The sequence below is a fragment of the Drosophila yakuba genome, chromosome X, assembly GCF_016746365.2.
Source record: "Drosophila yakuba strain Tai18E2 chromosome X, Prin_Dyak_Tai18E2_2.1, whole genome shotgun sequence".
Classification (NCBI taxonomy): domain Eukaryota; kingdom Metazoa; phylum Arthropoda; class Insecta; order Diptera; family Drosophilidae; genus Drosophila; species Drosophila yakuba.
In genome coordinates this window covers 4,114,399-4,140,770 of record NC_052526.2, presented here as the reverse complement: position 1 = coordinate 4,140,770, position 26,372 = coordinate 4,114,399, and the positions used below count along the sequence as shown (strand labels likewise).

The 26,372-nt window shown below is 41.6% G+C and overlaps 1 long non-coding RNA gene across 1 annotated transcript; it reads right to left on the bottom strand.

The window, feature by feature from the left end:
* Positions 1-24,479: 24,479 nt before the first annotated feature.
* Positions 24,480-25,376, bottom strand: LOC120321386. Its single transcript, XR_005560981.2, has 2 exons — positions 24,713-25,376; positions 24,480-24,619 (listed from the first exon to the last, which is right to left on the bottom strand). It is a non-coding gene; the product is annotated as an uncharacterized LOC120321386 (long non-coding RNA).
* Between the last annotated feature and the right edge of the window lie 996 nt (positions 25,377-26,372).

Sequence of the window (26,372 nt, the reverse complement as noted above, 5' to 3'; positions counted from 1 at the left end):
TTGGAATCTTAGTTAACATTTTTTGTGGATAGGAAGCTGGAATTGGTGAAAAATCTGATTACTTAATTTTCGATTTTCTAGTCTCGTTTTCTGTACTCCATTCACCCATGCATTTATTTCATCTTTTCATTTTTCGTCAAAAATATTTCTGTTAAATTTTGACCAATAAATGGAACGCAATTAGGTTCATCGTTACTCATTTTATGAGGGAAACATGTCAGAACACCTGAGTTGTTTTTATTTTGCTATAATAAATGGAATTGAAGTGCATAAATGGTAGTATGGTCGATCAAATAGCTGCAATCGATTTACGCAATTTTCCTGGCTTCCGTAGGGAAATTTTGGAGTGCCAATTGCACTCGGCGTTTTGGCATTTGTGAGAAAAACCATCCCCCACATATCACATATCGAAGAGGCATTAACTAATTTTATTAAGCCATCATCAAAAAGCCGGACAAATTGCACCACGCCGGCTGGGAGGCAAACAGGACTACGTACGCAAAAGGAAAAACTGCGGGCTAGCTACGAAAATTAAATGGACTGGAAAACTGGTCACTCACTCGTGCCTAAGGAACTTCGGGACTTTCGGGGGTGGAATATCATCCATCCATTCATTCATTTCTGTACAGAGTGCGTGCATAAAACATTGCTTATTACAACAACAACAAAACAAGAAGAACAACAACAACTGAAGCTTGGACATCCGCAGAGCAACCAAATTCCCAAAATTCTGTACACAGAAAGGAGCTTCGATGCAAATTTGGTTGCTCCTTTTGGCTCATTTTGGCTCCTTTGGCTCCTGCTGGTGCTGCTCTTGTTGTTTTCGCTGTTATCGTCGTTGTTGTTGTTGTTGCTGTGGCAGAAACTAATGGGGCACAATGTGTCCACACACACATACACACACTCACTCACGTAGGCACATACACGCACACAGATACACCGCCTCGGGTTGAGAGCAAAGAGTCCTGGCCTTAAACATGAGCTAAATCATCTGTAAATGCGGGCCTCAGCACGAGTCTCGGTTCAGTTAACTACACTGCCAGAAATATGAAAAAGGTTTATAAAATAAACCGAAGCTTCATATACTATATATTTAACTGACCACCTCGATGCAGTAAAAATTTAAAGTAGCAATCAAACATAATGAGCAACAAATGTGTAATGAAGCATTATAATTCACATTTAAGTATTTGATTATTTTATTTCTTCATGTGCAGGCTTCTTCGGTCTATCGTTTGGTTCAGCCGTATTTGAGCTAGTTGGTTTGGGTGGACGCAGTGGGGTTCTGGCCAGCATCGCCGTCCTCATCAGCCATGGCCAACAGCACAGTCGACCACGTCCTCACAATGCACACGCACTACGCACATGTGAGTGGGAGGATTGGGGCGTATGGGGGTGATCGGGGTGGTTATGCCAGTGGGTGGCGCTTCAGTGGTCAACTGGGATGGCTGCTGCTGCTGACGTTGCTCTGTAGCCGTTTCAGGCGAGAAAATTAAATTGGCCAAAAGTTGAATCCATAACTTTTGGCTATGGACTGGACACACACTCACACTCGTCTGTGAAAATTGAGTGTGTCCAGGATGGGTAGTGAAATGGAAATGAGAATGAGAATGGCAATGGAAATGGAAATGGGGCTGGTTGAAAATGGATGGGCAGCAGAGTCGGCCATTTTGGTTCGACCCCAAGCGAAGGCCGGAAAAATACGTGTGCAAAAATGGTCACGATGAAAATGGCCAAACAGAAAATTGGCAATGATAAGCCAGCAATAACTGAGCCAAAAAAATTGAATCAGTTATCCAATTTTAAAATATATATTTTGTCATCTTAAGAAGATTTTAAGAGTTTTTAGAAATAATTTACTCGTATGTGAAAGATTGAGAAATGTAATAGTAATATACATATATTAAAACGATATATTTTAAATATAAATTTTAAATATTAAGGCACCTACTCGTTGTGAAAGTCCCTTAAAATTGTAATAGTATTTCGTTCATCCCACAATTTCATTTAATGGTGGTCAACTGTATCTCAAATATTGCCGCCGCATCGCCCGAGGCCGATTAAATTTAATCTCAACTGTGATAAAAAAGAACAGCAAAATTAATACTTGACATACCGTGAAGACTTTTCCCAGCTAAGCGGAATGCAATAGGCGGCCGAAAATTCAGTGCCTGGTTTACTACCAAGGGTATAAAAACCTTAGTGGCGGCTCGGTGTTGAAGGAGGTTTCATGTGGAAACTCTCGTAATAACGGGAATGACGGGAATTTCAGGGACCACCAACTTGGGTGCTCCATTTTGGGGTCACTCTAATAAAGAGTCCGTGTCGGGATTCGGGAAACCCCACTCCGCATACATGTGTGAGTTTCTGCTTAAAAGCCAAGAGCAGCTGCCCGAAAAACCAAGAGGAAAATGGGAAATGCCGTTGGCGGGAGGGGGGTATCTCGGCTGGATGCAGTGCGGATCCCACGGCCTGGTTATGTTTGTTGCTGCCTTGTTGACTGGAAAATATGACCGCCAGCTGTTTGTTGTTCTCCAAACCAGCCCCCACGCACTCACATATGGTGATGGGGCGGAAATTTATTAACTGCTGGAACCACCTTCTTGATTCCTGGGTATTCTTCCCCACTTTCAACAACTCATGTCAAAGCTGATCAAGTATTTGAACCTTTTTTAAGGATTCACAGAACCGAAATAACTCTTTTTCTCTCTTTTTTTATTACCGGACAATTTAAGTAAAAGGCTCGTGCCAAAAACAAGTCTTGAAATATTTGTAGATATTATTAAATTATATCTCATGCATTTTGTAAAAACAATGTATTTAGTAGACAATAATCATTCATCAAAGATATAAAATAGACGTGACATTCAATACCTTCCCTCTTCGCGCACACTACCGCCATCTGTCCGCTAGCACCGGCAACGAACGGGCGCCATCTATGGGACGGTGCCTACACCATGGCTTTCTTTCGCTGTGGTGGCAGAAAAAAGCAAGAAAACAGGCTTTGTCTTCAGCGACTTTACTTTGGGGGTTGATTATTTCCACTCCGATTAAAGACAGGGTTGTTATTCGCATTTCGACGACGATTTTTAATGCAGAAAAACTTGCAAATTTTATGATACTCAAGATCGCTGATAGTAAGATGTGCATTTTTAACTTCAATCGTATAATGACAATTTTGAAAAGAAAAATAAATAGCAACATAAAGGAGTTTTTGTAGTAAAATTCAATGCCGTTTAACAAGTAATTGAAAACGATTGTAAAGTGGTTTAAGCATTCGCAGTCGCACTTTCATTTTCACTTTATAACTTTGTAATCACTTTTTACACCCTATTAAATGTAAAAATTAAAGGTAATCAAAGTACATAGTATTAAAGACTCCTTAAAAGCTAATAAAGAGAAATCCAAGTTTTGGTATCTATGTTTAAATGTAAGCTATTCGGTTGCAGTTAAATTATAACACATTTACCCAAGTGTCAGCCTTTTCGTTTTACGTTAATTAAGTATGAGTGAAGAAATTTGACCAGACACTTCCAACAATGCTCAGCATTTAATTACGTGCTCTGAAAACAACGAGTTCATGCAATTTGAAATATTTTAATAAAATTAGCATCGGTGGTTCATAATTGACTCCATATTGCAGCCCCCAACGAACCTCCAACCACTTGTTGCCCCACTTTTGAATAGTTAAAAAAAAAAAGGAGAAATATAAATTAATACCCCCAGGAAGAAGCGGGAAAATGAAAAGGCGCATATGCGTGTTATAATAGGGATGTTGGTGTGTAGTGGTATGAGGGTGGTAGTGCGGCGGCTAGAGTGTTAGTCGCTACTGGTGGTCATGTGTCACCATTGGCCAAGTACTTCTCAAAGGACAGCGAAGACACACTCGAACGCACACCAATGCAGATCGAAAGAGAGCCCAAAAGAGAGCCAGAGCCAGAGCCTGAGCACAAGCACAAGGGAGAGCGAGAGAGAGAGAGAGAGAGTGAGTGCAAAACGAAACCGAAGCAGAAGCATTAGGGGTGCTTTTCTGCCGGCGTCGCTGCCGTGGTGAGTTTCCTTCGGTTGCCCTCGTCCTTTTAGATTTGTCACCACCAAAAGGGGAGGTTTTCTGAGGGCAGAACAAAATTTTTTAGAGTAGGTGGGGGTCCTTGTGAGTCCTTGTTTTTACTACTATTATTGTTGTTGCTTTTCCGTTTTGTTTGTCAGCGTCGTCGACTGGATGTTTTTAGAAGTCTTTATGTATGCGTGTCTGTTGTCCTGCGTGTGTGACAAAATGGTGAATTTGCTCTCGCCGTCGTTTTACATGGCGTTTTCCTTTCGTTCTTTTTTTTTAATAAAATGGCAGCGCGTTTCCTAGCCAAAAGCAAAAGGAGGGCCCTTCTTTTCATCCCGCCCCTTGCACAGTCGCCTCGAAATTGAAATGCAAAAACACAAAACAATAAAATGCTTCAGATGTTGATGAAATAGATACTGATTGCGTTGGGCATTGGCGTTTGAAATGCTGGTTTTTTAATCTTTTTAGGGTGCCCCGATCGTTTGTTTTGAAACATTGAATACAAACATACATATGTATGTCACTTTTTTTGGACATATGTAAATGTGTTAGGTATGCAAATATAACTAGGTTTCTCTATTCTATTCTCTAATCCCTTCATTTATTTTTAAGCCTAATAATAAGATTTAGCTAGATTTTTTTTATGTTGGAATGCTCAAGTCATATGAAAACAAAAACATTTAAATACTTCAATAAATACAATGAATGGTTTGAGGACAAGGTTCCATCCTGCGCGCCAATAATTAGGTTTTTTCAGTACTTCTTTTCCTGGGTTCCTCCTCCTTCGATTCTTTTTCGCAGGACTCTTTGGTTATTTCCGATTTGAGCTTGAGCGGGGGGGTCTGTCGTGTCGACCGTCGTCATCCTTAGACGCAATTGTGGTGCCTTGGTTTTTGTAGTTTATGTTGTCGTTGATTTTATCATTGTTTTTTTTTTTTGAGAAGCTTGTCCTGGCATTGTTGTTGCTCCTGTTATCCTGGCTTTGGCGTTGGCGTTGTCGCCCCGAGGGTGAAAATAAGGCATTCAAGCGAGAGACACATTCAACATCTATCTTATACAGCATTTATACATATACATATATACAAATGTACATATATACTTTTACAAACTTATAAACATGTGTACATTTGCGGCAGCCGGCAACTTGCAAATTTATTAAGATGCCATCATTTATGTATATTGATTTGCCCCTCCAACAACAACATGATGAACAACACAATTCCGAGGAAGATAGATACTTATATGCGACCAATTGCCAGCACTAATTGAAATACTTTTATCAGTGCTTCTTGTTCTAGTCATGCACAGCGAAAATAGCCTAAGCAAATGGGGTTTTCTTGGAACCACGTTTAATTAACATTTGAAATGTATAAATTTCGACAAAAAAAAATAGTAGGGCAATGAGTTAAATAATATGTCTTTTCTTCTACTTCTCTTCCGATATGAAGTACCACTTGGGACCGTTTTTTCTCCCAGTGCACTAGTTGCTGTTGTTGTCTTGGGCTCATCCTTGGTCCCTGTCCGTTTATCCTGCCCCGAGGGACTGGCATCGATATGATCTAAGGGCTGCTGCTGTCCTGATTTGGCTTCCGTTGCTCTCCTTTCCATTCATTTGGTTTCGTTTCATTTCGGCTGCTTTTATTTTATTTCGTTTAGTTTTGGCTTCGAATCGTTTCTGTTTTTGTTGTTCGCGCCTGATTGCGCAATTCGCCAGCCCACTCAGCTGTAATCATCGTCGGCAGCAGCCGCATATATCTATATCTATCCTCATCATCATTATCCCAATCATCAGGTAGAAGAGGATCGCTAGCCGTAAAGCATACAATCTGCAGGCAATATGGACAAATGGATACCAGCACCCTGGGGAAAATAGCCGGGAATTGGGCCAATGTTTCTCTGGGGTTTGCCCCACCTGGTGCCCCGGAAAATGTGTTAAATATTTCAATTTCAAATCCAATCCAATGCAATTCTAATAACCAAATCCGGGGCCGTATGCAATTTGCATGGCCAGCTGCTGGCCAAAAGTTGAAACCCCCACCTTTGAGCCCTCAGAGAAATGGCCAAACGGAGTGAAAATATTTTATAACTTGTTTTACTTTTCGGTTCCGGGCTTTAGTTTCTGTTTCGCATTTAGAAAGTTTCAGTTAAACGGTCGCAAATTGACTTTAGCCAGCTGACACATTCCCCCAAAGTGTCTTGTAATAGTTTGAAGTGATAAATTTCGTAAAGCCATCGATACAAAAACGAACAATTAAGACTTTTCGAGAGCAAAAGTGATGATATAAATGTGTGAAATTGAAGGTAAATTTTTTAATGTTTCAAATACAAATTGGTTGTCCTTAAGGCACTTTTAAACATAATCAAGTATTCGACTTTTACACTTTTAATGAAATAATACAAAATAATGTGAATCAAAGTAACAAAAATAAGGAATAGGAGAAACTGCATAATCTTAGACCATTGTTTAAGCATTGTCCTGATTATTAAAACAGACATTGTGATTACATTTCCATTATTGATAATGTTGGGGAAAATGGAGAAATTGGATCGTTGGTACATATGTACATATATATGCGCATTCCCGACGCAGTCAAGCATGAATCTAATCAAAAATCGAATTCGAAATTCAAATCTCGTTCTCTCACGTATGCAGAGGCGTCCGAAAGTATACAACGTGTTTAAAAATGCAAAAGGCGTGGGGGCGTTGGGCGGCGGTCGATGGGCGTGGTTTTGCAATGGAGGTGTGGCACATCCATTTTGCGCGAAATATGCAAATTCAAAATAAATCAAATCAAACGCGCCGCACGAGGTAACGAAGCGGCAGCAACACCAGCGCCTCGTTGACCAAGGGATAGCCAATTTGGGGGGGTGTGTGGGGTGTATGTAGTGGGACTGGCAATTGCGATGGGGGCACACCACGGGGCGGGGAGTGAGTCCATGAAGGGGTACGGCCTCCTAAATATTTTATGTTGTATTTCGCGCTGATTGTTTATCGGCAAATTGCCTGGAAGCGCTTTGAACGCTCCATAGAGCGCCCACAACAAGTGCAACATTTTGAAAAATCTGAACAGAAAGCAAACACAACTGATCAAAGCACATGATACCCTTGGTCAAGCTAACAAAACGGTTTAATCATTTTACAGTCAATAATAGAAGTTATTAATTTAAGGAAATCCAATCATAAAGTAACTATTTAAAGAGCGTCTTATACCATAGATATACAAATAGCAATTACATGATTGTTAAGTATACCATGGTATTTTCTTGTAATTCTTTCTATATTCAGCTTCCTATTTGTCGGTAGCTGAATCAGGGGATAAAAGGACCCCAGAAGAGGAAATGCCGACGGTTACAGGATGCAAATGCTGGCCGAGAAAAGTTGCACCGCACAGCAGCGCCCCACGCGTCATAAATACGCAACAAACGTAAAAATTAAACAAAAACATAACAAATTAATGGATTCGTGTGTGTGTGTGTGCAGGCGAACATGGCAATATTTTGTGTAGCTATTCACTGTGAGAAAAGCACGCCATCAATGCCTTGTGTTCTTCTGATTTTTTTATTCCAGGGCATATGAAATGCTTGAGTAAGTATCTAAACATGTGACTTTGGTCTTTTTGGGAAAATTCATAAAATGCTCTTCAGTAAATCTCGTGATTACCAATATTTTTTCCTGTGCTTTTGGGGGCACTGAAGTTGGAATAAATCCTGGCTAGCCGCATTGGTCGCTAGGCCCGATTGAGTTTTGTCTACATGCTCCCACCGCTGCTATCCTTTATTTCCCCATCTGCCCCCTCTGTTTCCCAATTCCTTCGTCCTTGTAACCCCACCATGCTTCCGCCCATTTTCCAACCGGCAATTCCTATAACACTTGTGGAAATTGCGAAAACAGGAGATCCTGTTGGGCAATGGGTTCGAAAGAGTTCGAGTTCATTGTGCATAGTCAAATATTTTTTACCATAAATTTCGCACGTCCATCAAAAATTGATTGCGCAACGAACCGTGCAACCTTTGCACCTTCAACAAACACACACGCTCACACACACTCGTGCATTGTTGGTGTTCAAATTTTGCATATTGTTTACATATGGGCATTGTCCAGAATTTTTATCCACCCGCAGATTGGCGGTGCACTCCTTTCTCCCCTCCCCACTAAAATACCATTTTCCTCTACTGCTACCCATATTTCAAATTTCGATTTAGAAACAGCGATAAATGTATTCAGCAATTCAATTGAAAAATTATAGGCAAACTCAAAAGGGGTTTAAAGATAGTATTGCTTTGTAGAATAATCCTAAAATGAATTAAACCAATCTCAAATGGTTTGCATTATAATTCCTTGTACCTTGTATTAATTGCTGCTTTCATAATTTAAATTTGGACTAATGCTGGCATAAATTTTACCACTTTGGGCCGTGTCCAAACAGCAGTTAAAGCGGCTGGCAATCACTTCAATAAATTTGTTTACCCAGTGCACCTGCTGCACCACCCACCAAAGCGCCCAACCACCGAAACACCCCTTGAATTTGCAGCACCACCATCACCAATTGCTGTCCCCAAATGCAGAACGAATGGGGAAAAAAGTTGAGATGAAATGGCTGCCGAAGTGCAGCAATGTGCACTAATTTCATTGCTGAGTGCTTTTAGTGGGGACAGCGGCGCTGAGCAGCACCACCCTCTAACCCTGCCATCCAAGCAACCACTGGAAAAGAACCACCGCCAATCCACCGGGCGAATGAAAAGCCCGAGTGAAGAGTGGAAACTTCTGCACAAAAAAGAAAGATGTCAACAGCACCAATTAGTTTGAAAAATTGGCATAAATGAAGCCCGAAGCGAAGAAGGGTGGTGGTGCTGTTGGGGCAAGTTGGTGGTTCCGGAAAATGAGGAAATGGGGCAACTAGGTGGAGCAGCTGCGACAAGTGCCTGCTGCCATTGCCATGTTGTAAATAAATGTAGTGGTGGCTCAGCCTCGAGAGCCACTCGATTTGGAATTATGAGCACCGCCCAGCCATCTAATGAGAACTTCCTTTCGACCTCTTTTACACGCCAAACAAATTCGTGTATTTTTGACATAATAAATATAAAAATTGACATTTTTTTTTTATTTATCTGATTTAACATCCAATACCTTACAACTAGATACACCAACGACAATCAGCAAAAACATTATTTTTCCCTTTTCTTTTTTTTATTTTTAATTACCATTTCATGAATAAAAGATGAAGATAATTTTCTAGAAATTTTCTCAGTGCATTCCTGAGTTACCTAAACTGGATGTGCGACAGTATTACTCAATGGGTCGGGTCACTCCAAAATCGGTTAGCCACCGAGTCAAGTGAGTCACTGAGCCATTCAGCCATAGAGCCACCCAACCATCGAAACCACCCACTCCAGTGTGGTGGTTGGTCATTAATTAAAATACACACAAAATTGCACAAGTGCCCAAAGTGGTTCGATAAGGCCCCAAGTGGCGAACCCAAGGGTTCTGCTTCTGATTTCGATTTTGATTCCGTGTTCCGAGGTTCCAGGCTTCAAAGTGTCGCCCTCGATTCGTTTTTTTGTCCCTTCTTCATCTCGGTTTGGTTTGAGTTTTTTTTTTTTTGTAATTTGTAGTATTTTTTAATTAAGTACGGCTGGAGTTTCTTTTTGTGGAATGAAAGGCAATAAATGCCACTCTGGCAAATGAAATTCTCCCCATGCCACCGCAATTTCGAGAGGGGATTCTAATTTCGCTGTGTGAAGCCCAACAAATGCCAAAATGGCCGACATCTGCTTGAAAAACTACGAAGGCAGGGAGATTGGAGGGTGGCCGGTGTTTGGAGGAGGTTGGGTGGTTGAACTGTCGCCCTAATTAATACACCCCATCATCCATCATATGCAAGCATCGAATCCCCTGAGAAGCCAACAAAACTAAACCCTCCTGAAGCACAAAAGTCGCCATTTAGCGTTCAAGTGCTCGCATTCGGATTTGGATTGAGATTCTCGAGTGCCGGCGACAAAATTTCGATCACCCCGTGCATCCGCATGGCTAAAGTCCCATATCCGCATTAGCATGGTGCACAAAAGATGTTAAAATTAATTTCGCAGCGCTATTAATCAAATGCTGGCACATGTCGTCGTCGGGGGTGCAAATTGCCAGCTTATGTGCCATTGACATATAGGGATTATGGGGCATTTCATCAAATCAAACAACTTGCGACAATTCCCGGGAGCCAGATCAAAATGGCCACCACCGTTTCGAGTATGCCAAACACCACCCACAGCACCATTTAACTGCTCTGGACCACTCTGGACCAACCACCATTGACGGCATTGAAACAGACAAGGAGTTGAGCCAAGTGGAAAAATAATGAAAACATTCGAGGATAATGATGACGTCGCCGTCGACAGCCCTTGAAATCGATATAAGGTCGGTTGTATGTGTGAGGGGGGGAATTAAAGGTCTATATATATGGCTGTATGGCTATATGGCTAAGCCGGGGATAAGTGAGCCAACCACCCCGAAAAGAAGCCAGCTTCCTGGGACAGCCCTGCCAGCGCCCAGCATCCAGCACCCAGAACTCCGGGTCGACATTCCAGATTCAGGATTCTGAGTTCGGGAGCACGGGGCAGGAGCAGGGACAGAGGCAGGGAGCACTCGACACAACAACCGTCAGCGGAAGTCCTCGATGAGCCTCAAGGAAGTAAACACTCTTCAAAAACCCCGCAAAAGCTTGTCGCCCTGCAAAATGAATATTGGGCTAAAGGTCTAAGGAAAATAGTAGTAGGGTGTTGGACCCGCCGCAAAATGCCGAATTTGATTACATATACGATAGAATCTCATATATTTTATTTATTAGCTTAGTCCCTTGGATAGAGAGAGCAGAATCTTCCCCTAAATTATGGTCAAATCAATAGATATATTATTGCCAATGCCTGAATGATACTTTCTAAAACATCTGTCTTGACTTTAAGCTTCGATTTGGAGGATTCCACTCCAGAAATAAAAAACACAATCCCCGTTTGGTGGATCTGCCAGTGCTGTGATGAAAAATGACGTAACATTTTTTGTCGTTTGTAATCTATTTACACAAAAGGACGCTCTCGACTTCCGACAGTTTCCCAACCCCCTCCCCAAACTCTTCACCTCTTGTCGTGTTGTGTTATGTTTTTCAAGAGCAGCAGAACAAGGCCGTCCACATGGACTAACGATGGATGATGGAGCTGCATCAACAGCAGGACCAGCAACTGGGATATGGGATGCACGAAGCAGGATGCTGAATATGGAAGCTACTGCTGAACGGACTGTCATGGTAAGGCGACATATCATGACAAATCCTTTGTGCATGCATTCCAGACACTGGCACGAGAAATGCTGAAGGACCAAGAGCACAGGCTGAACTGTACTCAAACAAACTAGTGGCCAATATTCCAAATTTTTTCTCTCTTTCAGTAAACTAAACTTTCCTTGTAGAATTTTCAAATGTTTACATAAATCTATAGAAAGAAATGAGTTTATTCATTAACATCTTGATCTAGATTATGTTTTTAAATTATTTTCACTTTTCTACAATTTGCGCACAGTGCTGTGTCTGCTCCTCTGGTGTTGGCGACACAGTTGACGCGCACTCGCCAAATTCTTGCCCCGGCCACGCCTACCGCCTACCGCCTCCCATCCCCTGGCCAACACCCACTTTTGTAGGGGGTTTCAGTGGCAGTGGTGGCACTGGGCGTGGGCAAATAAAAAGCGAAATGAATGTACACCCATGTGATATTGTGTGCTTTCCTCTGGCTGCCCATCATCTTTTTTATTCTCCATCTCTGTCAGTCCGCCTGTCTGCCGTCCTACCAAACAACAAACACAACAACAAGATAAAGCTCCCCGTCGAAAAGAAAGCAAACAACAACAACAACAACAATGGGTGTACTTTACTTTTTGCTGATGCTCCCAATCCCGTACCCATTATCTTTTCGAGTTTACCTTGCTTGTCTTTTATTCGCATTTCATTTCTTTCCTCGGGCAAATGGTTTTTTTTTTGTTTTTGCTATACGAAGGAAAATGTACGCACATATATGTATGTACAACGAATTAGTAAGATATTAAATATAAAATGGCTTAATGTAGATGAAAAAATGTTTTTTTTCGATTTTTTGCTAAAAAATAATCCGTTTTTTTTCGATAGCAGTGAAAAAAGTTGTCCAAAAGTGGAATGCCATACCTCGTTGAATTCGTAACATAATTCCCTATATCCACATATGCTCAAATAATGAAAATGTACTTTTTTGACATTTTTCGCAAATGATATTAAGTCTTTTGGGAATTCTATTATAAAATAGTTACATTTCACAAGGATTGTAGACACAATTTTGAAATACATATTAACGATTGTTATTATTATATACTTAATTTTATATGATATTTATCAATATACCATGTATCGAATCATCCGAATCCCTATCCGCATGTGCGTCTGCAATGGTGCCGCCGGCTAATCACACCAAAAACATACATACATTCTGACCTACCGTGTAATCGAAATGTTGAAGCAATGTAATAAAATTACCAATAACATTGATGGGAAATAAAAAATAAATGAAAACCTAAATCCCATTAATAATTTATTTTAATCCATATTCTGACTACGATGTTGCTGGATTTTGCGACCCACTGTGTCAGTAAAATGTGTAATTTTAATGGCGGGAGTAGGACGACGTTTTCTTGTCCTTTTCGCCATCTGTCTACTGCCCAGTGTGTGTATATCTTATGAAGATATCGAGCATGCCTGCAACCCCCTGCAGCCCACCCGCGAGAATCCTCCAGCCGAAGGACTATGTGGTATGTGCCGTGCCGTCGTCGAGTGTTTGGTAAATAACACGTTCCCTGTATCGTCGCGTCCGAATCTGCACCACCATCGTCACCATGTTACATAGGGTTGCTGATATGCGGATGGCACTATACCATACTATCCCATAGCTTGCCATATCATACCACACGTTACGATAATATACCCTTACCATACCATATAGAATGCCCGGGGGAAGCTTTCGGCTTTCGACTTTCAACGCTTTCGGGGTGGAATCATATACTATACTGCGGGTATTCAGTCAGTACTCCGTATTCCGTATTCACAAAATCCAGCAGCTGGAGAAGCCAAGTGAAGTGAAGTGCCAGGGCGGCCGCCATTATACCAATCACTTCGAGGGGCGGTGCTGTGGCAACCGTGGCAGGCGCCTAAACAACAACAAATATACATACGTGCACGTTTATACGAAAAAGAAGCGGGAAAAACGAAAGCCAAAATGAAATGAAAATGAAAACGAAACGAAACGAAACGAAACGAAATGAGATGAGTTGAGTTGAGATGAAAGCGCGACACGTGTAGCCACCCGCACCATGTAACCGCCGACCCCCTGTCGTTTTGACTTTTAATGAAAGGAATATGCACCACCAGCACCCACACGGACACCACCCGCATATGCACTGTGCAAAAAAAAGCAAAAACAAATTAATTAAAAACCAAAAAGAAGAAAACGCAAGAGGTGGATAAAAAACATACTAATACGCCAGGGTTGTTATCTGCGTCAACCTTAAAACTTGTTTTCTATTTATTTTCTGGACTTTTTGGTATCATTTATTAGAGTCAAAAAGTGCCTCTTTATAAGATTCGGTCGTTAAGGGTTAACTTTTCCCCAAGTGCACAGTCACTTTGGCTTACCAATGAACGTTTTGCCTTTGTTCGGCCCTTTTGTTCGCATTCAAGTGTCGATACAGCCCCAAACTCCTACGCCGAGTTTGACTTTCCGGGAAACTGCATCCGGCGGAGAATGTGTGCCGGACGGATGCCGTAAACCGTTGCCGTTTGCCGGGTGTTGCCGTAATGCACTTGAGCATAATTTATGCTGTTAATTAGTCCCGACTCAGTCAATGGCCATTCACACGATTCGCCCCCGATTTTTCGCATTTTCCAATCGGCGTAGGGGAAAACGCTTCGCAATCATTTGTCCCGCTTCCATTTGTTTCCATGTGCGCGCCTGCTGGTTTTGGCATTGTTTTTGGCCCTAATGAGCCAACTTTTCAGCGCGTCATGTTTAGTGGCCTGAAGTGGGGATTAGGATCTGGATGGTCCTGGATTCGGGATGAAGCTGCGCGATTGATTATGGGATGCGATGCCAATCAGTCGAGGGCATTCGCAGAGGTGTGAAGGAAGTGGATAACATGGCTCTTTGTGTACTTCAGAGCAACTCAAAGCAAATAAGTAAGTGGCCAAGTGGCTATAAAACTACTCTCCAGCTGATTTCGGCAGTACAGGTGAAAAAACACGAGCAATAAACGGCGTGAAAGGACTATACTATACACTAGTAACTTTGGCACAATGTCTACAGATTTATTACTCATTACTAAAGTAATAAAATGGAGTTGAGGGTAAGAAAGCGTACAAGCGGGTTCGTTATTTTCACTGTTAGAAAAAATGGCATCGAACGCATCTTCATCTTTTGCCGCTTGAGCACGTCTGCTATCGCAGCCTTGTGATGTTGCAACCCCAACGCCCCCAATTTGCAACCATCAAAAACATATGGATGCTAGATATGTACAAAAGAAGTGGCATGCAGCTGCAAAAAGGTATTTTGTCATTTCTCAAGGATATTTCAGCATTTCTTCTTCTTTAGCTGCTCCAAACGAGCGATTTTAATTAACTGCTAGTTGCTCTCTCCCTGTCTCCTTTCTCTTTCTCTTGCTGTGGGCCCAAGATGAAAGAATCGTAGAAATGGGAGTTACGAAAAATCACCAGCAAAGCGTTTTTTCCCCATTTCTTTTTCTTCTTTTTTAATATTTTTGCTTTTCTTTCTCCCTTTTTTTTTTTTGGGGGGGGGGGGGGGGGAGGTGGCATTTGTCAAAGCTTCGTGGATGGAAAAAAAAGAGGGTAACGAAATGAGGGGGCGACGGAGATTGGGGTCCCTTTGTTTGGTGTTTGCTGAAAAGATTGTTTTGTTGTAATGCCGCCATTTTAAAACTGAGTGGAGCTCCAGAAGGAGGCAAGCATAAACCAAAAAACAAAAAAAGACATTGCAAAATGGTTGCCAAATGAGGCAAAAAAAATGGGGTGCTCAGCGGTACCATAGCGATTTAATTACGCATTGGGTTCAACCAGCTAATAGCTCTAATGAATTTCCTCTTTCTAAATGTTAAAAACATATGCTTACATTTTAAAATAAAAATAAGATTGTATTTAAACCGTACTATAATGTTCATATTCGAGTTTAAATTGGCAGAAAGTTCTGTGAGTTAAATGAGAATTCTTCTACAGGAGTAGACCTTAGAAATCTCTTCTATCTAGCCCGCTGGTCAAAACATCAGCTAAATGCCATTTCATCCCATTCCAATCGGGTTCCAGCGGTTCCAGTGGTGCTGCAATCCTGAGAATGAAATCCTGCCCTGAAAAAGTTGATTACCATTTCCATGGACATCTGACCCCCTTGCCACCATATTGCCATGACACTCACCCCGATACCCACTCTATATAATACATATTCGTATATATGTATGTATATATCTCTATGTCTGCAAGTCTGTAGCAAAGTGTGTGTCCCCTGGCGTATTTATGTGTATTTTTGTTGGAGAGGCGTTCTAATTAGAGAGCAAAAATTCACGCTGATTGACGCAAGCACCACTCAGCCCACACAAAGTGGTCCGGGAAACGCGGATTCTGATGGGTTTCCAGGGGGTTCCGGGGGCCAGAGACACCCTCGTCTCGCACAATAGGAATGCGGGGTGCAAATTCTTCAATTTAATAACTCACATCCGGAGGCGGTTATGAAAATGTTGATGATGATGAACAACTCCGCCTCGACAAGCAACTGAATGTGTTTCGTAGGCATGTATATACAGACATACATACATACATCCTCGCAGATACTATGTATGGGATGAACAATAAGATGTTGGGACAACAACCACTGAAGGACTCCAAAGCGCCTGACGAATGGTTGACACGAACGCAAACACGGACACGGACACGGATGAGGATGCGAATGCGGATGTGGATGTGGATGTGGACAGGGCCAAGGACTGCCTTTGGCACCCATCAATAGGGCGAATCAAGGGCATATAAATTCCGTTCTATACCATTCATTAGAAATAAAAAGTACACCCTTCGTGACTCATAATAAATGGCTTACATAATACGAACTAATATTATCAAAATATTCCATTCAAAAGAGTAATGTGAAATTTTAAGCTCTTCCCTATTAACAAACTTATATGTAGTGACCCCAATTTAAGCACAAGGCATTTTAGAAACCTTTCCAATCTATAGGTTCGTTTAATAAGTCCAAATTTGCCACTTGAAATAAACCCTTTTCTCACTGTATCACTTGGTTATATTAAATAAAAGTCAAGTACCGGGTATTACAAAGTCGGAAACTTGATGAGTTTTGTTTGTTTTCCCTTTTTCCCGCTGGTGTTGTTGGCGGTGGTTGTTTGCACAACAGCAAAAAGAGGGTGGTTCCAAGGACGTGGACTGGGTGGTTGGGTGGCTCAATGGGTGGGTTGGCCATAACGGAAATGAGACGTTTCATTTACATTCACACAAAGAGCTGATTTGGGCTCGAAAATTGGGATATACTTTGAGCTTGAAAGTGGGATTTTGTGGGAAAGTAAGAGGGGTATGGGTTTGTCGGGTTTAAGTAAATTTCGAATTTTGGATTGGGGATGGCGGATGGCGGATTGCGGATGGCGGAACTGAAGTTAAACTGAGAACAGAGAAGCATGCAAGTGACAGTTGGGTAATTTCCAAAAAGAGAAAGAGGGTGGGCCAACGGCAGCAGCAGATAACAAATCGAGTGGTGACTGTACCTGTTCCGTACAGTCCGCACTCTCGGCTCATGCATATTGAATGCTTATTCCGCCGGACAGGAAGCGGACCAACATTTCGACGGAAAGGGCGAAACTACGGCGGAGCATTTGTATTTCCGGTGCTTAAGACAAATTTTAAAAGAGGCCCCATCAATATTTGATGCCACTTCCTGGCTGAACTCGCTGCCAACTCCAACTGGCTTTCTAACAGGATTCGATGTCCTTGGGTTTGGGTCGGTTTTGTGCCCCAAGTGGGAGTTAAAAAGCATTCTTTACACATGTGATAATCAGCACGACATGCATTTATTACCGATTGGATGGGACTTTTGCAGATATTATTATATTATAATTCTGTTCTTACTATTTAGCGAATGTAGCAATAGAAGTTCACAATGATGACATTACTTTTTAGCTAGAACACGGCTATTTGTATACAAATCGGGTACAGCAAGTGAAAAACAGTTCATGGGAAATAATCAATGGGAAATGCATATGAAATATGGCTAAATGGATCGATATCTGCGATATAATTGGTGCTCGAGCTGGATTACGTTTTGCGTCCGGTCATCGCAGGATTTCTGCATCCTCTCCGCCTTCCACGGCCACAAATTCGCTCCCCTTATCCAACTGCATCCAAATCTCCGGGTTTGTTTGCCGAATGAAAACGGAAAACCACTGCCGAACGTCTCGAATGTCTCCAGCTTGCCTCTAATGAGCTGCCCATTGTCCGTTTGTGGGGCCAAAAGGGGAGCGTGGCTGGTCCAGGAGCAAGGACCTCAATCGAGACGGGGACAAACTATTTCCAACTTTAGCCAGCGCCCAATTAGTGACGCTCAAATAGCAGGAACAGCAGCAGAAACAAGAGCACACTGCGAAAAATATTAAAAATACTACATTTTGAACTCCCATTGTGACAATTAAAGCATTTAATTATGCATATAACTAAACATCAACTGGAAATGGGATGTTATGCGGAAAAACAGTTCACTCAACAATGAAAAAGTTCACTCTGTGCGTTTTTTGCAGTGCCTGTCCACAGAATGTTGCTGTTTGGCTATTGAGCAGGATGTCCTTATCCGGACCCTCCTTCACCCACTCATCCTTTGCCGTTGGAGATTTTTGCGCCGCAGCACTTAGAAAATTGCGCCATAATCAACCGCAGTTGTTGGCCTAAACCGGGAGAGAATCGACAGTCCGATGAGTACGAGCCTAAAGTCAACAATGAGCCAAGTCCCGGACCATGAGACCTGGTCTTGATCCAGGGCTCGCTGGACCCAGGACAACAAAAGCCAATGCCTGTTGGCTTCAGCATCAGCTTTAGCTTTAGCTTCAGATTCACGATGGGCTGCGGGCCTGCAAAAGTGCTGACTGTGACAGCTTACTTTATTGGCAAAATCAAATCAACATGGCATTTACATGCACTGCCAAAGATACAGGACCTCCAGGAGGCGCAGAGGGCTGGAGCTGGAGAAAACTGGGTGGGTGGAGTAGATATCACCCAGCCAATCTGCAAATATGATGAAATGCCGGGCTGTTGGAATCCGAATCAGAATCATGGGCGGTGGCGAAGGGAAATGGGGGCACTCTGCTGCTCGTCGTCTGCGCTAAATGCAAGTCAAACACAAGTCAAGAAGGGACTGCCAAGGGGTCTGCCAAGGGGTTCCATAAAATGGAAATGCACAGTGGAATGGAGAGGTAAACTTTCATCGATTAATATGCCATTATATGCCAAATTAAAAGTCTTTGCTTTCATTAATAAAAACGCCAGCGTATAGCTTTGTAAAACAAATTGATAATACCCAGATTTCGGCATTGATTCTCATCGAAAAAATGCTTTGGAGAAGCTTTGCTTTTTTCACTTGGTGCTAAAACACGTCATATTAAGTGCTAACATTGTTATATTACTTCAAAAGCTATCAGATGAGAACACTGTGTTTCCCGTTGATGGAATTGTGGGGAAAGTTTGGTTGTTTGGTTGTTTGGATGATGGGATGCTCTGATGGCCTCGTCTAGGTATTGAAGCTTGTAAAAATTGCATGGCGCTGCATTGCCGCTCAAGTACGAGTGGCGTAGTGACGAGCTTTGAGTGCTGCCCCACCAACCTACACCCTCCCCTCCTCTACTTAACACCCACCCCTTGGAATGGCAGCCATCTTAGCCAGGAGTCACTCTCTACAGGCCTCGTTTTCAAACCAGGCAGTCATTCACATGCATTCAAGTGGGCCCCTTTTGCGCCATTCCCCATTCGCAGGCCCCTTTTCAAACCCCCTCTCCATACACCACCCCCTTCACCCGTCTTTCGCCCCAAAATAAGCCACATTTTACCCCCTTTTTTGTACCCTACTTAGACCCCCCGCCACCCCTACCTACTCACCTCTGTCAACAAATCGTATTCATGACATTTTCTTGCATTGACTGGGCCACCAGTTGCGATTTCTTGTGGGGCGGGGTTGAAATAAAGGGGGCCAAATGGGGGCGTGGGTTGTCGGCTGTATTATTTATTTGTTGTCATCATTAGTTGTTGTTGTTGTTGCTGTTTTTGCTGCTTCTGCTGGAACCGCCATTTGCCTTTTTAGCCAGCTTCCAAGGGTTGCTGGCTGCCTCAGATTTGTAATGAGTCAAATTGTGGAGCGTTGTGGGGTTTTGTAGGGGGTTTTTTGTGGCATTATTTAGGGGTACGAGCACCAGATGCAGGCAGGTATTCAGATGGAGTTGACTTGGCTCGGCTTTAGTTTTGCCGCACTTGACGCGTTTTATAATTTCCGCAAATACAAACGGCTTAATTTGCGCATATTTCCGTTTGGATTTGCACGACTCGAGTGCCGATGGCGGTTATTATTATTTTCATCCTTTTTTTCTCTTCTCTTTTTATTTACATGTAAGCAAAGTAAAGGGCAGTATTTGCAGAATAGGTATTTTATTAAAACTGGAGAAGAAAGTGTTTGGATACCAAATTTAATTTGATGTATATGTTTATTTACAAGAACCCTGTTTCCTGATGCATTTTACTTAAAACTATTGAAATCGAACCGAATTCAATCTTTTAAAAAGGGGAAAACTGAGAGCTTAAGATTGAATTCCGTGTGATATTAAGCTGGTGCTAAAATCTTTTTTCGAGTGCAGCATCATGACCCAACGAACGACTAACTAGACCATGTTTTGGTGACATTCTTCTACATGTGGATGCTCCGTGACAAAAAGCCTTTCAACGTCGTTAGCTTAATAACTGTCAAGTTGATGTACGTCTATGAAGGGGCGGGCTATGCTCTAAGGGGCGTGGCCTGCCCACATAGTCACTTTTTTCGTTATCTGTTTTTGCACATATTCTTCAGCTTTGTCTGGTGATTCAACGGCTTCTGCTGCTTCTTTCCGCACTTTGCAGTCAAGCCACATAATTACAGCAACAAGAGGACCACCCACATGTGTAAGTGGGTGAAAATGGGAGAGAGGCTGGTTAGAGGGGCTGAGTGCAAGGGGACGGGGCCAGTAGTTCTCCATTCAAAGGACATGTGCCAATATGACGAAATGCGGTTGCCTGCACACAGAAAAGAAGGGAAACGCTGAAGGAGAGACAACATACATATATGGTATATTATCACTTACGCTTATTACAGTACGTTTTCTAATACCCTCGGAAATTAAATCAAATCATATCAAATCATATTTGATACGGCACATCACAAAATATACCTAATTAAAACTGATTATACAAAGATTAGTAAAATTACACTTTAGTATCATTTCTGTATCTCATCAAAATTATATTTCCAACTCAAGCCATATTTTCCATAATGTGTCTTAAAAATAATGTTTTTGTAAGGTAAAAATCGATCTGTACTGCGACTTGGAATAAAAAGGCAAGAAATTGAGGACGCTGTAGAAAGACTGAGAGTGCGGTTGAGTCCCTGGAAATGTGTGAGTGCCATTGATGTTTGTTGGGTGGAATTGGATGGAATGGGTGTTTATAGCTCCCCCGTATCCCCTTTGGCAACCCTCGACCTCGTCGGTCTCATTTGCTCGAGTGGCAGCCAAAACAAAAGATTTCTACTTGCTGCACCTTATCATCTCGACATTCTTTTTTCTTTTGTTTTTTGCCCAGCCCCGGTCCCGAATGACATTTTGCACTTTATTAAAACCATATCAACGAAGCAGAAAAGTCAAATGCAATGCTGATTAGCATTGCGGTGGGCGGTAGTCGGTGGGTGGTAAGTAGTGGGCGGATTTGGCCACATTTGGCCTTGCGGTTGACAAGCTGTGGAAATTGGCGCTTGATGGCGTCCTTAACGGAAACTGTTTAATGCCCAAAAGGGGTTTTTGGCAAGGGACTAAGAGGGAAAGAGGTTGAGAAACACGAGCAAATTGCAATTCCGAATCTACAACAAAAAGCAATGGAAAAGCGTCGAGAGAAATGACAAAAATTTAACTCAGTTGGGATGGAAATGACTGAACAGTAAAGTAGATTATCAAAAATTAAAGTTTTGAGCAACAAGTATTGTTAAAGTGAATTCAATGGTTATAGAGGACAGAATTTAAATATGTGGGTAAAGTAAAGTATGTATTTAAACACTTTAAAAAAATACCAAATTCTAGGAATAAAAAACTCATTCTTTAAAGATTTGCCTTCAGAACCGAAGTTCCTGCTTAATCGAAACTTCTTCCGCTGTTAGGTATATTAAAAAAATGCTATCTTCAACCGAAATAGCAACAAAAAAAAAAGCGGCGAACAAACAAAAAATGGAGCAGGCAAAGGTAAAAGCAAACAAAAATAGATAGAAAGCACAATATGTGGGTGGCTGGGCTGGTGGGCGATTTACTAGCTGTCGCTGTAGAGGACAACTGCCATCTGAAAGGACAAACTGGACTGCAAGGACATCCACCCAGCCAGCCAGCCAGGCATCCATTGCCACCAACACCACAAGATACATCTGGCGTACATAAGACCCATGCTATGTGCTAGGCCCCCAAAAAAGAATATAGAAAATTCAAAAAAAATATATATATTTCACTAGGGGAGCAGACAGGTGAGCACAACAACACCTAAAAGATCCCAACGTCGACGGAGAGGGAGTGGATGGTGGGGCAGGACGATGTGGAAGGACGCCAGATGACAGGACAACGAAAAAAGAACGACTTACCATCGGGGCTCAAAATGCACAGACAGAAAAATGTAGAAATTTGAATGTAATCTGTTATTTAACTAGTTAAAAACAGTTTTTTCCGAATGCATCTATTCGTTTTTGAAGCGAAAATAATGGGTTTTGGCCCGATTTTTTAAGATCTGACAATAATCCCAGCGAAATTCGCACTAGATTTTCAAAGGTGTCAAACTTCCTGGCGTCCTGGCCATGGCCAAAAAAAATTGGGCCCCATGGAGCGGGGCGCGGATTGCACAAGCGGAATGGCAAAGGGATCTGAATCTGGGATGGGAACGGAAGGCGGGAGGCGGACTGGGAAGGGGTGGTCCACCCCAGACACAGGGCGTGTATATACGTACAGCGTTTACAGCCCTATGTGTGCAGAGGGTTGCTATATACATAAGCCTATACACACACACGTATATAGGCGATTGTATATACAAGGGAGGTTTCCGTTTCGAAAAAGCGAGGCAAAGTAAAGCGCTATAAGAGCAAATATGGCTGCCAACACCCGAATTCGACACGTAAAGTGCCGCGTTAGCTGCGTTGCTATGACAACCCAAAAGGCCTCCTGGCTTTCCCCGGAAAACCAGCTCCACCCACTGAAATGAAAATCCTGGAATATCGGACGAAAAAAAAAAAAAAAACATCCCAAAATATACAAAGAGCAAAGAAAATGGCATGACTTTTTCAGGGTTTTCCTTTAGTTTTTTTTTTTTGCGGGGGTGGGGGGGGGGGGGGGGGGAGGGGGGTTTCCTTCGAACTGCACGGCACGTAAATAAAGTTGATGCGGCGGTCTATATTGGTGGGTCATCGGATTTCGTTTAATGAGATCTTCCATACACGTCGTCGCCAGTCAGGTGAAAAAGAAGAAGAAATATGGCGAAGATGGAGATGGAGATGGAGATTGAGATTGAGATTGAAAAGAGTCCCCGAATTGGAAAAGTTCACCATGGTGACGCGCATTTGCCGGGGGAAAAGCGCTGCGCTGCCTTCGAATTCTCTGGGGAAATTCACATGGAGTGCGAACAATTGAAAGCACATACCACAATTCGTCGGTCAGCCAAATAAGAGCATTTACCGTCTTAATTAGATGGATTTGAATGCATTTCACCCTAGACTTCATTGATGTAAATAATATCCATCCGGAGGATTGCGAAAATTGCATGTTATTGACAAACGTGAATGACAAATGAAATATTATAGGCATTCATAAATGATAACGTTGTTCGATTATAGATACATACAATATGTTTATCCCTACTTTTTCGGTTTTCGACAAAAAAAAACTGGAATTTTTTTTTTATTTTCGTTAAGGGGTACCGTCATCAAAATTTGCGAAAAATTGCCAAAAATTAGAATTTAGAATAATAAGTAAGGGCCACAGTTCGATTTAATTACGAACTCAACGAGGTATGACATTCCATATTTGGACCAATATTTCGAATGCTGTGTTAAAAATACTGATAATTACGCAAAAAAACAGAAAATCGATTTTCGCCAAAATTTCAATATTACGATTGGTATTTTCGGTATAACTTGACTAAAAATGGCCAGAACCACTAACCAACCAAATCACCGAATCAACCAACCGACTCTGTTAAAATAATTTTTGGCCAAATTTTTTTTTAAGGGGTAACATTATCAAGAATTGCAAAAAAATTGAAAAATATACAAATTTTTTTTGAAAACACAGTTTGATAGACAATTTTATTATGAATTCGACGAGGTATGGCATTCCATATTTGGACCAGTATTTCATATGCTGTGATAAAAAAAACCGATAATTATTTACGCAAAAAAACAGAAAAACGATTTTCACCAAAATTCCAATATTTACGATTGGTATTTTCGGTATAACTTGACTAATGGCCAAAAAGTTAAAAGAATTATATTTTCGTAAATAATTACCAATACTAACCTACCAAATCACTTTTTGGATATTTTCAATAGGCGTTTTCGCCATATTTCTATTTTTTTCTGCTTTTTTCTTATGAGAAACCCATGTAATTAAATTAAATTTTTTGTTTGATTAAAAAATTAATTAGTTTTATGTTAAAAAATATTACGACCATGGCAATCATAAAATAAACGAAAAAACCAAAATAACCGAACTCTACCGTACCAAAATTAGAGCTACTAAAAGGTAAATTAGTTGTTAAATCAATACATGTTCCTTTTCGTTTCCCTTTAAATGTAATATGCTGATAAGCAACCACCTCAAAATGGCATCCATCCCTCATGGAAAACGTTATGTTAATTTAAATTTCCCCGTTCTACCTTCACTTTTGACACGGTTTTCGTTTTTTTGTATATTTCTGGCTCCCTCGAGCGAGAATTAACCCAAATTGCTGATATGTTCGTGGTACATGGAATACAAACTACGAAATACCAAATACAAAACACAAAAGATTGCGCAGGGTGCAATCCATTCAAATCAAGCGAATCGAGCGAATTTAACAAAATCCGGACGCAGTTCGTTGCACTCCGAGGATTTTTATTTTCCTTTAGTTTTGTTGTCGGTTACCCATCTCGTGTGTTTTTTTTTATCGGCGCTCATCTGTCTGTCTAAACTGAAAATTTCCAGCTCGCCCCCTGAAAAACAATTGTTTCGATTGCGCAAAACGTGAATTTCGTTAGCGATCCGTTGGGATAATAGCTCAAGGCTGTATGGCTCTATTGTATTACCCAGAGGAATCTCAACTCGGGACTTGAATAAACATTTTGTCGGCTAAGCAAACAAAGTAATTGGGTTGCCAAATATTGCGCAGGGATCTCCGATCTTCCTCCACTTCATCCTCGAACTCCACATATATTTCCTTTTTCGTTGGAGATCAAGATCTGAAGACTTTGATAAAGCGAACCGAGTCGAAGGTGCATCCTCTCTTTTGAGTCGGCGGAAACAGACAATTGTCCTGGCTCAAAGAGAAGTAAAGGAGATTCGATTCTCCTCATTTACTAAGTAGAGATCTAGGAACCTAAGCCGAAAAGTTAAGTAGCAGCGATCGCCGCTTTTAGATAGATCGATCTACGAATGCCAAGATACGAAAGAGTTGTTTGGGGATTACTTTCAATAACCCTCAGATCTCCTAACTCAGATCTTACATCTCAGATCTGTTAAATTGTGCGTGGGCTAATATGGAGTCCAAAATCAAGGTGTTGCGCCAGCTGTCGCACATTCAGAAAGTCGCCGACCCAGAGAATTCCGCTTCTTTTTCATTTATCGGTATGAGGGTTCCAGTGCCGTCCGAGAAGTTTGACAAAAAGCTCTGGGACCGACGCTTTGAAGTGACCGACAATGCCGGTACACCGGGCGAAAAATTTAAGTTAAAAATGTGAACTATTATACTATGTGAACTATGTGAACTATTATATACACATAGTTCAGAATATAACTTTAATAAATATTGTCGCTGTTTAAAAAGCTGTTTTAAACTATACTCGTATGTAAAGATTACATTCGTTACCTCACCGTTTTTTTTTTTTTGCGCCTGATACCTCCATTAATATTGAGTACTTCCTGTAGCTGTGCTGTAATATCTTTTGGCTCCTTTGAAAGTGACTCATCCGGAGCTGTACAAAATTAGCTCACTTCAAAGTTTGAATATTTCCTCTTGGGCGTGTGTGTGATTCGGCAGGACTCTTGAGGCTCAAAATGCCGGCAAAGAGGGACGCCTGTCATAACTGCACAATGGGACGAGGGGCGCGAATCGCAGGACTCACAGGGCTCGCTCGTAGACTTCCTTTCTTTGTTTGAATCGCTCTGAAGCGGATTCCCCATATAGATTTCATTCCGCTCAACAGAGGTAACCGATACGGATGCTTGTTCTTTTAATTGCTCGGGCGAAAACGATAGGCAATCATCATCATTCACTGAATCAGAATCTGCATTTGAATCTGGACCGGGATCGGGAATGTGAAATCAGGAACCAAGAATCAGGATGCGGGGCAGCGGCGTCCATTTGGCGTCGCCTGTTGGCGGTCGGCGGCATTTTGATTGTCGGCTTTTGCGGCCGGCACAAAGTATATCGAATTACATATCCAGCTAGTCCATTTAACTGACTGAATGACTAAAGAGCTGATGGACGGAGTGTCACTTTTATTCCGAAATCGCGAAATAAAGAAGAGGGAAATATCTTCACTAGTTGCATTATGTTTAAAGAAACAAAGAAGACTTATTAAAAATCGCAAAACATAACTACAGTTTATTATATAAAAAATCTGATAATTACCCACCAATATTTATGTATAATTGGGTATATTTACTTTTTTCTATAATTTTCAGAACAGTTTGCGCCAAAATTCAAACGATTTCTTGAACAACGACCCTGTCTTATCCCACATAACC